Source organism: Felis catus, chromosome D1 (assembly GCF_018350175.1).
Source record: "Felis catus isolate Fca126 chromosome D1, F.catus_Fca126_mat1.0, whole genome shotgun sequence".
In the NCBI taxonomy this organism is placed as follows: Eukaryota; Metazoa; Chordata; class Mammalia; order Carnivora; family Felidae; genus Felis; species Felis catus.
The window spans coordinates 113,555,287-113,568,512 of NC_058377.1; positions in this window are offsets into that span (position 1 = coordinate 113,555,287).

The following is a 13,226-nucleotide window of genomic DNA, read 5'->3' on the forward strand; positions in this document are numbered from 1 at the left end:
TGGAAGACAGCCTCTAAATACTGTGTATCCTGTGCACACTCTGGTGGTGCCGGTCCCACAGCCCAGCTGGCTTTCTGAAGGCGTGGGGGCCAGGCTCTGCTGCCCTCACCCCCGGGGCTGACGAGGATGTGGAGAGGGTTCTTCCTCCCGAAGGGACAGAGCGAAGCTGTGGCCAGGTGACCCGCGGACGTGTTCTGTATCCGCATAACCCTAGCACACATCGCTGCTGACTGCTTGAAACTTGGCCAGCACCACCGCCACTGCCACAGAACCGAATTTTTCACTGCACTTCCCTGCTGTGGCTTCATGTAGACACAGCGGCAACCCGGTTTACTCCTGTGTGCTCCCACTTCTGTGGTTTTCTTGGTGGCTGATTTATTTATTTTTTAATTATTATTATTTTTTTAATGTTTATTTATTTCTGAGACAGAGAGAGACAGAACATGAGCAGGGGAGGGGCAGAGAGCGAGGGAGACACAGAATCCGAAGCAGGATCCAGGCTCTGAGCTGTCAGCACAGAGCCCGAGGCGGGGTCGAACTCACACACCGCGAGATCGTGACCTGAGCAGAAGTCGGTCACTCAACCGACTGAGCCACCCAGGCGCCCCTTTGGTGGCTAATTTAAAAATCTGTTCTGGCTTCATGCTTGGATGAGAGCTGTAAGCACACGTTTGTACACGGTGTTAGGTTTGTGCACGTCCAGGTGACGTTGTTAATAAAAGTGGCTTGAGTCCTTACCCGGGGGTCCACCAAGATTCTTTTTTGCTGGAAAGGAGGCAGAACAGGTCTCCAGGGTGTCGAAATGCTTGTCTAGAAGTCCTGGGCCGTCTGCTCTCCCATCAGGGGCCTGCTGTCCACAGTGATGGGGACATTTCCTGCCACAGATGTGGGCTGACTCCTCAGAGAAAGGCCTTCCTTGGGCCCTCGGGAAAGGGGGGCACAGGAGGACTATGAGCCCACCCTCACGGAGCCGGGTGGGGGACAGAACCTCACACGCCGAGCCGTTGGTCCATCAGCCCCCAAAATAGGTCGTCTGGCCGCTGGTTCTGTTCGGGCATGCAGTGGCCACTTAGGGGCCCCGGCCATGTGCCAAGTGCCATTCCAGATGCTGGCTGTGGGGACTGGGCGGCCAGGCCCCCTTCCCTCGAGGCCCTTAGAAACTGGTGAAGGTGACAGGTGTCATCCCACAATGATCATGTCAATTCTGGGAAGGGAGGGAATTCCTGGGATAATGTAAAGGTAGGAACAGCGGGGTGCGTTTCTGGCACTGGGGGCTGAGAGGAACCCACAGTGGGACCTGGCCCTGAAGACTGAGAAGGAGTCAGCCCTGTAGGGGAGGAGCATTCCAGGCAAAGGGGGGGCACGTTTGGAGGGAGAGAAAGGAAGCCAGGGGATGGGAGCAGAAAGGGGGAAGAGGGCTACATGTGGAGGTGGGGGAGCAGGTGGGGGGTCGGGGGGCCAGCCCTCGGGTCTGAAGCCCAGAACAGAGCTGCATTAGATTCTGACGATTGGAGGGTCTCTGCACAGGCCTGGCTCCCGTGTCGAATGGGGACACGCGTGTCAGCAGGCTGCCTCGGCCCTCCAGGGGAACTGGCGCCACGGGCACGTGGGGCTTACTGTGAAAATGGGCTGTGAGGGTGTTCGGGGCCACCTCTGGGAGCCTGGCACAGGTGGGCTCCCCGCCCCCGCCCGGGACCACTTCTGAAGCGCGCTGCCCAGTGGCCCGCCAACTTGACCTTGTGAGGACGTCGGGGACCCACCAGCAATGTATCAGGGCTCTCCAGAGACACAGCGGTAGGAGTCGCAGACTGACTCACGTGCTCAGGAAGCCCGGGATGCCCCACCGTCTGCCGTCCGCAGGCCGGGGGCCCGGGAAGGCTGGTGCTGTGGTTCAGTCCGAGCCCGAAGGCCGGAGAACCAGGGAGCCGGCCGTGAGAGTCCCAGTGTGAGGGCCGGAGGAGACGAGAGGAGACGTCCCAGCTCAAGGGGGGAGGCGGGCAAAGGGGCAACTTCCTCCTTCCTCCGCCTTCTGGTCTGCCCAGGCCTCGAGGGGAACCCGGTGAGGTCCCCCCGCACTGGGGAAGGCTGTCTGTGGTCCTGAGTCCACGGATGCCAGCTCGTGTGTCCAGAGACGCCCTTCGGACGCCCCCAGAAATGATGTCCAGTCCGGGCCCCCTGCAGCCGGTCGCCCTGACGCACAACACTAACGTCACGGGCGGCAGTGACGTGACACGTGTTGGTGTGATCGGGGCAGGTGGGTACCCGGGGGGGGGGGGGGTGTCCCGAGAAGGGTTTCTGTTCTGGCTCCAGGATGCATGGAATAGCACCGTGAGGGGCTAGAGAATGGGGTCCGGTTTGCCAGTGCTACACCCCCTGACGGGAGAGCCGCGCCCTGAGAGGGGCTGGCTACCCTGAGGGCAGGTGAGGCTGCTGGGGTGATGAGGGTGGCCATGTGCTGGGCACGCGGGAAGAGCAGGCCTTTGCTGCCCCGCCTCCCCAGGTCTGGCTCTGAGCTTCCTCAGTTTCCCCATCTGTGGCAGTGCCCATCACCTGCTCTTGGATGGTGGGACGTGAGGTCACGCCCATGTCCAGGGACGTGGAGCAGGGCCTGGCCCCTGGGAGGCAGGAGGCAGCTTCCTCCTTCAGGCTTGTTGGACTGGAGGCTTCTTGCCAGGCACAGCTCCAGGGGCCGGAGCCACTGCTCCCGTGGAGCACACTTCCTGTTGGGGGAGTCCCTGAACCCCACTCCTGTGCCTTGATTTCCTGTAGCAATGAGCAAAGACCACCCAAATGAAGCCAGCAGGGAGTTTATGCGGAGTGTGCTCCGTGAGGGAGTCAGCGACCATCCCTGCACTTGGCAGAGACAGGCCCAGAGGGGACAGCTTTATATAAGAAAGAAAGAAAGAAAGAAAGAAAGAAAGAAAGAAAGAAAGAAAAGAAAGAAAGAAAGAAAGAAAGAAAAGAAAGAAAGAAAGAAAGAGAAAAGAAAGAAGAAAGAAAGAAAAAAGAAAGAAGAAGAAAGAAAAAGGAAAGAAAGAAGGAAAAAAGAAAGAAAAAAGAAAGAAAGAAGAAAGAGGAAAGAAAGAAGAAAAGAAAGAAAGAAAGAAAGAAAGAAAGAAAAGAAAGAAAGAAAGAAAGAAAGAAAGAAAGAAAGAAAAGAAAGAAAAGAGTCTAACGTCTGAAAAACAAGCAGTGTGCTAACAACACGCACGAGCAATGGTCAATGTGCAAACGGGGTCCTGGAGGCGTCGCGGCAAACAGAACGAAATACCCAGGAATGGATTTAGTAACACTTGTGCACAAAGAGTTACAAAACATCATCAAAAGGAAATGCAAACCATCTAACCGAGTGGAAAGATACCAGTGTCCCCAGATCGGGAGTCCCGATGCCGCTGAAATGCCCTAAACTCCCCAAATTAACCTACAGCCTCCAGGCACGCGGGGTCACTGTCGAAACCCGGCTGGCCTTTCAAGGAGCTCATCGTAAAATCCACAAGGGGACGCGGGGGCTGCAGAGGAGCCAAGACAGGTCTTGAAGCAGAAGAATGAAGGACTGGACTCCCACATCCCCCTGGAAACGCGCTGCCGAGCCGCCGTGGGAAACACTTGAGAGCCAGGAATACGCCCTCGCAGTCCCCGTCGTCGGGTGGTCTCGGCAGGGGCCCCGGGACGAGGCAGGGAGAGGAAGGGTAGTCTGTCCACCAAGCCATGCTGGGACCTGTGGATCTTCACATGCAAAGGCACGGAGCTGGGCCCCGCCTCGCGCTTCACGCGAACACCAGCTCACGGGGATCTCAGGCGGACGGAGCCCTCGGTGCGGCGGCTGAGCAGACCCTCAGCCTTGGCTTAGACAATGGCTTCTACACAGGACGCCAAAAACACAGGCAGAGTAAGAACTATGTAAATTAGACCTGGATAGTGGCGAGGAAAGACAGCCCACGACACAGGGGAAAATATTTGTAAACCACAGATGCGATGAGACACGAGCGTCCAGTGCACGCAAAGAACTCTTAACGCCCCAAATAACCCCACGTAAAAAACGGACGAAGGGTGTGCATACCCGTTTTTCCAAAGAGGACACAGAATGGTCGATAAGCACACAGGGGGCGAAGTCACACGCCGCCGCCAGGGAATGCAGATCAGAACCAGGATGAGGCAAGGCTTCTCGCCCACCAGGGTGGAAAAGACAGACAATGACAAGTGTTGACGAGGGCGTGGAGAGACCAGAGCCCTCGCTGCACTCGCGGCCGCTGGGGGTGCAAAGCGGGGCGGCTGGCCCCGGAATGCAGACGGGCACTTCCTCCAGATGCTAAACATAGAGTTCCCGTGTGACCGGGCACCTCCCCGTCGGGGCATTTCGAGAAATGGAGAGCACAATCTTGTGTGCACACGAATGTTCACAGCGGCATTGCTCGCAACGGCTGCGGGCGGGGGAGGGCCGCGGCTCAACCCCCGGGGGCGTTGGGGAGTGTGGTCCAGCAAACTCTGGTCCATCCACAACATGAGTGTCACTCGGCCATAAAACGGAATGAAACGTCCACGGCCGAACCATGGAGCAACCTTGAGGACTTTGTGCCGGGAGAGGGAGGCCAGACGCAGAGGGCCGTACGCTGGATGATTCCATTGATGTGAAACGTCCGCGTCAGGTGGACCCACAGGCAGAAAGATTCGCGACCATCGCGGGATGGGGGTGGGGGGGGGAGGGTCGGAGCGGGTTTGCGCAGGGTTTTTTTTTTGCGACGCGGAAAAGTTAGATCAGTGGTGGTGGTTGCATAACCCTGAGAGTATTTTTAAAAACACTAAACTGTACACTTTAGGGTTTTTTTATTAAGATTAAAAAAAATTTTTTTTTTCAACGTTTATTTATTTTTGGGACAGAGAGAGACAGAGCATGAACGGGGGAGGGGCAGAGAGAGAGGGAGACACAGAATCGGAAACAGGCTCCAGGCTCTGAGCCATCAGCCCAGAGCCCGACGCGAGGCTCGAACTCATGGACCGCGAGATCGTGACCTGGCTGAAGTCGGACGCCTAACCGACTGCGCCACCCAGGCGCCCCTAAAAATTCTTTTAAGTAATTTCTACGCCCAGCGTGGGGCTCGAACTCACAACCCCGAGACCAAGAGTCACACGCTCCACGGAGGGAGCCAGGCCACCTTGAACCATAAGCTTTCGGTGAGTGCATTTTACGGTGTGTGAATTGTATCTCCATAAAGCTGAAAACAGGGAAGTTTTAGGTGTGTCCCGACGGGAGGCTGTCAACCTTGGGGGGTGGGGGAAGGGGAGGGGGAGGTGGCCAGCCGGAGAGGCCCGTGAAAGGCGTATTTGGCTTTCTCTGGCGCTTGCAAAATAGGGAAACAGGGGCAGAAACAGAGCAAGGGTGGGTCGGGTGGACTGAGAATGGGAAGTTGGGTTGAAAGCGTGTCTTTCTCGGCTCCAAAGCTCAGAGCTGGGGCTGGGGACGCCCAGGCCACGGTTGCTGGACGCGGCAGACACAGGAGAAAGGGGGCTGAAGGTGAAAACAGAGATCAGGGTGATGCCTCTCCCGGCCCAGGAGCCCCAAGGGGGGGCAGCAGCGGGGGGAGGTGCCTGGACCAGATCCTCCCTTGCCCACACCTGGATCTGGACTGTCAGCCCCGAGACCTCAAGAACACAGACGTCTGCTGTCTACACCCCCTGGCCCTGGCCTGCCTGCTTCTGATTCTGTGTCTCCCTCTCTCTCTCTCTGTCCCTCCCCAGCTTGCACTCCGTCTCTCCCTCTCTCAAAAATAAACATTAAAATAATAATAATAATAATAATAATAATAATAATAATAAAAAGAATTGTACCAAGCAGTGGGGGTGTGCCAGGCCCCACCACACAGGATGCCAGGCCTGGGGGGCGGAGGGGGGGGCGGGCTGTCAGGCCCCGGGGAGGGTATGGCAGCCGAGCGAGGGGTCTGGACACGACCTAGGGACTTGGTGATGGGGAGCTGGCTGAGGTGCCCCGACAAAGACCCTGCGGGACAGATGTCCAGGCCAGGCGTGTCGTGGGGAGGACTCCGGAGGAAGACTCGGGACAGCCGAGGAGGGGGACCAGGTGGAGGGGTGTGCCCGCGAGAACAGCTTCATGCCAGGGTGCATCCTGGGAGCCCAGGTGGCCTGATGGAAATCACGGACTGACGCTCCCTCCCCGAATCATTCGCTGGTACAAACTGTCCCCGGGGTGAACCTCGGGGTACCCAGCTCCCCTTGGCCCTGGGCATCTCCCAGGGAGGGACAGCGGACCACAGCCCTGCCCCGACGCCGTCTCAGGGCCACAGCCAACATGCTACCCGAGCCCCTTTCCCCTCCCTCCGGGCGGGCCCCGCCCTTGGCCGAGGGGTCACCTGCAAGGGTCTGAGCCCCTGGTCCCCACTCCCTTCTGAGAGGGCTGCTCCCCTGTCCAGTCAGGGGGGCACCGAGAGGCCCCTCGTGGACCACCCGGGCCTCTGCTGTGTGACTGTTGTCCCACTTGTTCCTGGCGGTCACAGTCACCGGACTCCTTGTCCTGCCTGCCGGCGGCGGGGGTCAGGACAAAGAACGTGAAGTGACAAGACAGCAGCTGTGGTCTAAAGTAGGACCCCTGCTCGACACCCTTCCAGCCCAGAGCCTCACCCCTGCTGTGCCCCCTCCAGCCCACACAGCCTCACCCCTGCTGCGCCCTTTCCAGCCCACATGGCCTCACCCCTGCTGCGCCCCTCTAGCCCACACGGCCTCACACCTGCTGCACCCTTTCCAGCCCACACGGCCTCACCCCTGCTGCGCCCCCACCAGCCCACACAGCCTCACCCCTGCTGTGCTCCCTCCAGCCCACACAGCCTCACCCCTGCTGTGCCCTTTCCAGCCCACACGGCCTCACCCCTGCTGTGCTCCCTCCAGCCCACACGGCCTCACCCCTGCTGCGCCCCCTACAGTCCACACGGCCTCACCCCTGCTGCGCCCCCTCCAGCCCACACGGCCTCACACCTGCTGCACCCTTTCCAGCCCACATGGCCTCACCCCTTCTGTGCCCCCTCCAGCCCACATGGCCTCACCCCTGCTGTGCCCCCTCCAGGCCACACGGCCTGGCATGGACAGGGTGGTCACTGGCTGGGAGGGTGGGCTGCACCCCTGCTAACACCGCTTGGTTCCAGCCTTGTTGGGGACACAGTGCCTGTGCTTGTTGATTTGGGGTGGACCCTGCATCCTGCATCGTGACCCCCCCCCCGCCTCAAGGTTTCCCCCCCGAGCTGGAGCCTCAGCTGAGCTTTCCAAAGGCTGTCCCGGGGCTCTGTGGGCCTGGCCACTTCTGAGTGGTATGGCCTCCACGGGGACCCATGCCCATTGCCGCACCTCCTGCCACGCTGTAAACACAGTCCCTGGGCCCAGGACACTCATCCAACACTGCAGACCCTCATCGAGCGGGGCGGGCTGAGCGTCTGCACTCGGGGAAGACTGACCTGGCCTGAGTGTCCGTTCTGCTGAAGACGACTGCCCCTTACAGGTAGAGGTGTCTGAAGTGACTGGGTGGCCTCCAGAGGGCTCAACAGCTTTCGCAAGGGATGGTGTCACAGCGGGGCTCCCCAGTGGCCTGTGGCCAGAGGGTTGGACAATGGGCAGCAGCCATGACCGGGGTCATCCTTTGTGGGAGGGACTTCCTCGGCTATCGGCAAGGCCACTCTGCTCACGGGCCCCGTGGGGCAGCATTTGAGTGGCCAAGGTCAGAGACCATTCTCTGCAGTTGCTCAGGGCCCCCCCCTCGGTGGACACAGACCTGTGCTCCCAAGACCTTTGCCCGTCACAGCTGCTGCTAGAGGTTCCCCTGTGCGCTTCCTCCCCAGGGTCGGGGGGAGATGTGACGGCCCCCCAGACAGAGATGCCCAGGACGCCTTCTGGACGGGGGAGGAACGGAACCATTCGGGAGGTCCCTGGCCGCACGCCGCGTCCTGAGCCCGTGCCGTCTGGCCTGGCGAAGACGCGTGGTCGGCCCAGCGGCTGAGTTGTCTGCTGCTCTGGTGGGATTCGTGTTGGTCAGCGTTCTCCAGAGAAACGGAACCAGCGGGACGGATGCACGCAGAGACTTATGATAGGGACTTGGCCCCGCGCTCACGGAGGCTGGCAGGCCCCCAGGTCAGCAGGCTGAAGGTCTGAGACCGGGAGGGTCCACCGCGTACGTTCTGGGCCAGGTGTGGAGGCCACACAGGACGGAGACGGCGGCAAGCTTTCCTCCCCCCCGCCCCGCCCCCCTTCTCCGCAGGACCGGGAGAGGCCGGTCCACACCAGGAGGGCCAGTCTGCCCTTCCAAAAGTTCCTCTCCCCCACACGCACCCGGAATAACCCATATGACCTCGTAATTCACCTGAATTACGTCTCTAAAGACTCTGCCTCCAAATGCAGTCACGCCCTGAGGTGCTGGGGGCTCAGGACTTTGACACAAGAATTTGGGGGACACAATTCAGCCAATGACAGGATGGCCGCCCTCGGCCTCCTCGGCACACATCTTTGGTATCTGTGGTGGTTCAGACGGAGCGGGACCCTTGCTGCCTGCCCGCCCGTGTCCTCCCAGGAAAGCCGTGTTTTCTGCCTGGGTCCTGGCTCCTTGCTGCTCCAGTGACAGCACCCTGTCCCTGCTTGTGAGCATCTGCCGTGTTGGGTCCCAGCATCAGAGTCCAGCCCTACCCTCAGCCTGGCCACTCCATTCTCCACTCCTCGCTGCCTTGGCAAGTGGGGTGTCCTCGGGGGCCCCCAAGAAACACAGCTGCTGGGGTTTCTGGCCGAGGTCGGCTAAGTAATGGTCTTCAGAGGTACCCAGGTCCTAATCCTTGGGACCTGGGAATGTCCCCTCCTACGGCAAAAGGGGCTTTGCAGATGTGAGTAAGTGAAGGACTTTGAGCTGTGGAGATGTGGCCCAGTGTCATCGCAAGGGGGAGTGAGCCGCAGAAGGTGATGGGGGGATGGCTGCAGAGAGTCGCATCCTGAGACACAGCCCTGCTGGCTTTGCAGATGGAGGAAGAGGCTACAGGCCGAGGAGTGAGGCTTTAGAAGCCACGAAGGGAAGGAAAGAATCCTCCCTTAGAGTCTGCGCGGGGAATGCGGTCCTGAGGTCCGTTTCTGGCCCCCTGAACGGTGCGGAGCCACAGAACTCTTGTTTGAGGCCCCTGAGTGTGCGGTCTTTTGTCCCATGTCCCAGCAGAAACGGGGAACGAGGCATCGGCCTCACCAGGCAGTATGTTCTGACGTCCCGTGCTTTTATGTCAGTGTTGTGGACTGAATTGTCCCCCCAAATTCACATGGTGATGTCCTAACCTGGATGTGACCATATCTGGAGACGGGGACTTTACAGAGGTGACTGAGGTAACACGAGGTCACCGGGGTGGGTCCTGATCCCGTGTGACCGGGGTCCTTGTAAAAAGAGAAGATGGGGATACAGACATGCATGGAGGGACGACCCCCGCAAGGACACAGGGAGAGGACGGCCATCCACGCACCAGGAGAGAGGCCTCGGAAGGCCTGACCCTGCCCATGCCTGGACCTCGGGCTCCGGCCTCCAGGATGGGGACATGACAGTCTGTGGCGTGAGTTATGGTCGCCCGAGCAGACAGAGACACATAGTTGAAGTTCTTTCTCGTCCTCCTGCTTCTAAATGCCAGCCTAGGGGTGACCTGGGTGCTCTAAGACCCTTGCAAGGAAGTTAGGCCCCGTGTCACAATGGAGTACTCCAACAGGGACATCGCATCCGGCTGGATATGTTTTCTCCCCGAGGCGGCAGGCTCGGGCTCAGACTCCCAGGGACACCCCCAGCTTCTATGGCTTCCTTTGTGTCTCATCCTTGTCATATCTGAGCCTGTGGTCCCGAAGGGGGAGATGGGGTAGAACACCACACCATCACAGACAACAGAAGCCCTGTGTGAGGGCTAACTGTGTCACCTGACCTGGGCCACGGGGGGCCCAGACATCGGGACAATCGTGATTCTGGGTGTGTCTCTGGGTGCTTCTGGATGAGATTCACGTTTCGACGCATAGATCGAGCAGAACGTGGCCTTCCCTAATGTGGGTGGGCCTTACCCAATCAGTTGACGGCCTGACTAGCCGGAAAGGACTGAGAGGGAGGGAACTCCTCTGGCGGACTGTGTGAGCCCACACATCACTGTCTCCCTGCCTTCAGACTCATACTGGAGTGTCGGTCTTGCCTGGCCCCTGCCCCCACCCCTGCTCCCACCCCCCGACTTCTCAGCCTCCATAATCACGTGAGCCCATCCCTTACGACAAACCTCTTTTCTATGTACACGCACACAGTATTGCTTCCCTAAAGAACGCTGATGTAAACGCTGTGCCCTTGGAACTGTTCCAGGGGTCCGACGTCAGCACAGGAGGGGGTTCCCAAGGGCCACGTCCACGGAGGCCGGCCTCCAATCTTCTTCTCAGGCCCAGTGCCCATATCCTCCCAGTGGGACAGCCCCCTCCACGCCACCCCCGTGAGTGAGCCCCGGCCTCCTTCCCTCTACCCCCGTGAGTGAGCCCAGTGGCTCCCTTTGGGCCCCGTCCTTCCAGGCCCTTCTGCACTCACATCACTCGCCGGCCTCCTCCTGTGCTCCCGCTGGGCCTCGAACGCCTGGTCCTCACGACGACCGCGCCCTAGCGAGCGCCCCCAGCTCCCTGTGAGTCTGCACAGCCAGCAGGCCCCCCGAGGGCCTGCGGCCACCCAGCTGCGGGCTCAGCGGCTTTTCCGGGTCAGGGGCTCCGGGGCGAGGGCTGACCACACCGCAGGCCTGGCCCCGAAGCCCAGGGTGCTTGTTTTTCCCTTGCATGGGGTCTCACGGGGCTTGACCAGCTCTCCCTCACCTTCAAAGTGTCTTTGGGAACACGTGTCCTCCAAGGTCACCTCGAAGGGAAGAAGACGCTGACCTCACCCGCCTTGCTTGCCCTTGGTGAAACTCAGCCACGTGGCCGCCTTGACCCCACTCCCTCGGGGAGGCTGAGAAACGCAGCGGTTCTCTTTGCCCAGGACACGGTGACCTGCTGACCCGCGTGCCCCCTCCATGCCCCCAGACACCTTCTGTGCCTCCCCGAGGCCCGTCCGGTCACAGCGTCCATCCCCGGGTCCGGAACCGCCAGGCCGTGAGCACAGGGACGTGCCTTCTCTTGGGCCAGCAGCTTGAGTCAGGGGCCAGTGACCCCAAAGCTTGAGTCAGGGGCGCCCGGCCGGCTCAGTCAGTGGGGCGTGTGACTCTTGATCTTGGGTCGTGAGTTCCAGCGCCACGTTGGGGGTTACCGACTCATTATAAGGACACGACTCAGGAACAGCCGCACGGGAGGCGTGCGTGCAGGTGGCGAGGTGCCGCGGAAGGGGTCCACGCCCCTGTCTGGGGGCGCCCCCCTCCTGCCACCTGCACGTGTTCACCAGTGGATCCCGGGGGCTCGGGGCCTGTCTGGCGGTCCCGCTGGGTGGGCCTGGGTGCTCTCACAGCTGGCCACTGGTGGGTCTCCCGCCCTCTCCCCTCCCGGGGGCTCTCAGGACGCCTGGCCTCCCGGGAGGCCAGTCTCTGCCCATAAGCCACCAGTCACTGCAGGAACACACCTGGGACACTGTCAACACTGCAAAACCAGGGGTTTTAGGGAATGTGTGCCGGGAACTAGACAAAGACCCAATATTCACTTTTTAATGACATCACCGGCCACTCCTTGGCCTTTGGCCGCATCCTTTACAGCAAAATTATCATAAAAGTCCAAAGCACGCGACTACACTTGGTCCGGCTGCTGTCCCGCCTCTCCCGTGGCTCCCGTGGCTCCCGTGGCACTGCGCTGGGAGGCAGCGTCATCTCCTGCTGCACGGCCGTCATTACATAGTCGTTTCAGTCCCCTCGCCTCAGCTGCTACCGTTCTGTTTGTGCCCTTTGGAAGGGACCCGAGCCCGGCCTCCTTCTGGCCAGGGTGGGGAACGCCTGCCCTCCGAGCACCGCTGTCCCCATGAGGACCAGGCTGCCGGGCCACTGAGGCTGTTCCCGGCACACCCGGCCCGCTCTGCACGGCAGCCCTGCCCCTGCTCCGTCCACTCTGCCCCCGGAGCACTCGGGGACACCTGCCTGTGGCTTCGTCTCCTTCCAAGCCTGGAAGGAGTCCTTCCGATGGGCATTGACGGGTCCTACTCCAGCTCCCACGGGGCCCAGCAGCAGGCACATCTCCGTCCCCTGTCTCTCTGGACACAGGGCCGGGTTGCTGGCCACTGCCCACGAGTCCACAGAAACCAAAGGCAGGGGCTCCTCCCACCTGTCCCATTCTTCCCTCGCAGCTGGGCAGGCCGCAGGCGGGTCAGCCCTCGGGGCGGGGCCCTGTCACCTCCCTCCACCGGCACCCGGACTTCCGAACAGGACAGCCCAGCAGCTCCGGGGTCACGGGCACAGGGCAGCGTCCCAGCGTCATTGCTCGAGGGGTAGGGTTGCGTGCTCGCTGTCTGACGGTGGCGGGTGGGGGCCACCTCCCAGTGGACCCCGCGTCCGCCCCCAGGACCCCGTCCGGGAGAAGACACCTCACCGACCTCCTGCTCTCTCCAGCTGTTGGCGACCCTCTCCCGGGCCAACTGCGGCCTCACCGTGGGTTTGGGCGCCACAGCGCATGGGGCTCCCGTGTCAAGGAGGCCTGGGGACTCCTCACCTCAGGGAGGGTGGAGCCCAGCCACCCGGCCTTCCCCTCAGTCTTTATCTTGATCAGGCGCCTCAACGTGGCCCCCAGACTTCCAGGTCTGGTTTCTCCTAGTGACCTCTGTCTTCCTGTTTCTTTCACCCCACCCCGCCAAGCTGGGACAGAGAGGCCAGACTTGCTGGGGACACTGCACTGGTGGGTCACCAGCCCATTGCTTGGGCCCTCCCAGCCTTGATGGTGCTATATACTAAGGCCTTGGTTTTGCCCCCGCACCCGCTTGCTTGCTTGCTTTCTTTCTTTCCTTTTTTTCTTCTTTCCTTTTTTCTCTCTTTCTTCTTTCTTTCTTTCTTTTTTCTTTCTTCTTTCTTTCTTCCTTCCTTTTTTCTTTTTCTCTTTCTTTCTTTTCTTCCTTCCTTTTCTTTTCCTTCCTTTTTTCTTTGTTTGTTTCTTTCTTTTTTTCTTCCTTCCTTTTTCCTTTCTTTCTTTCTTTCTTTCTTTCTTTCTTTCTTTCTTTCTTTCTCTATGTTTATTTTTGAGAGACGGAACACAAGTGGGGGAGGGGAAGAGAGGGAGGGAGACCCAGAATCCCA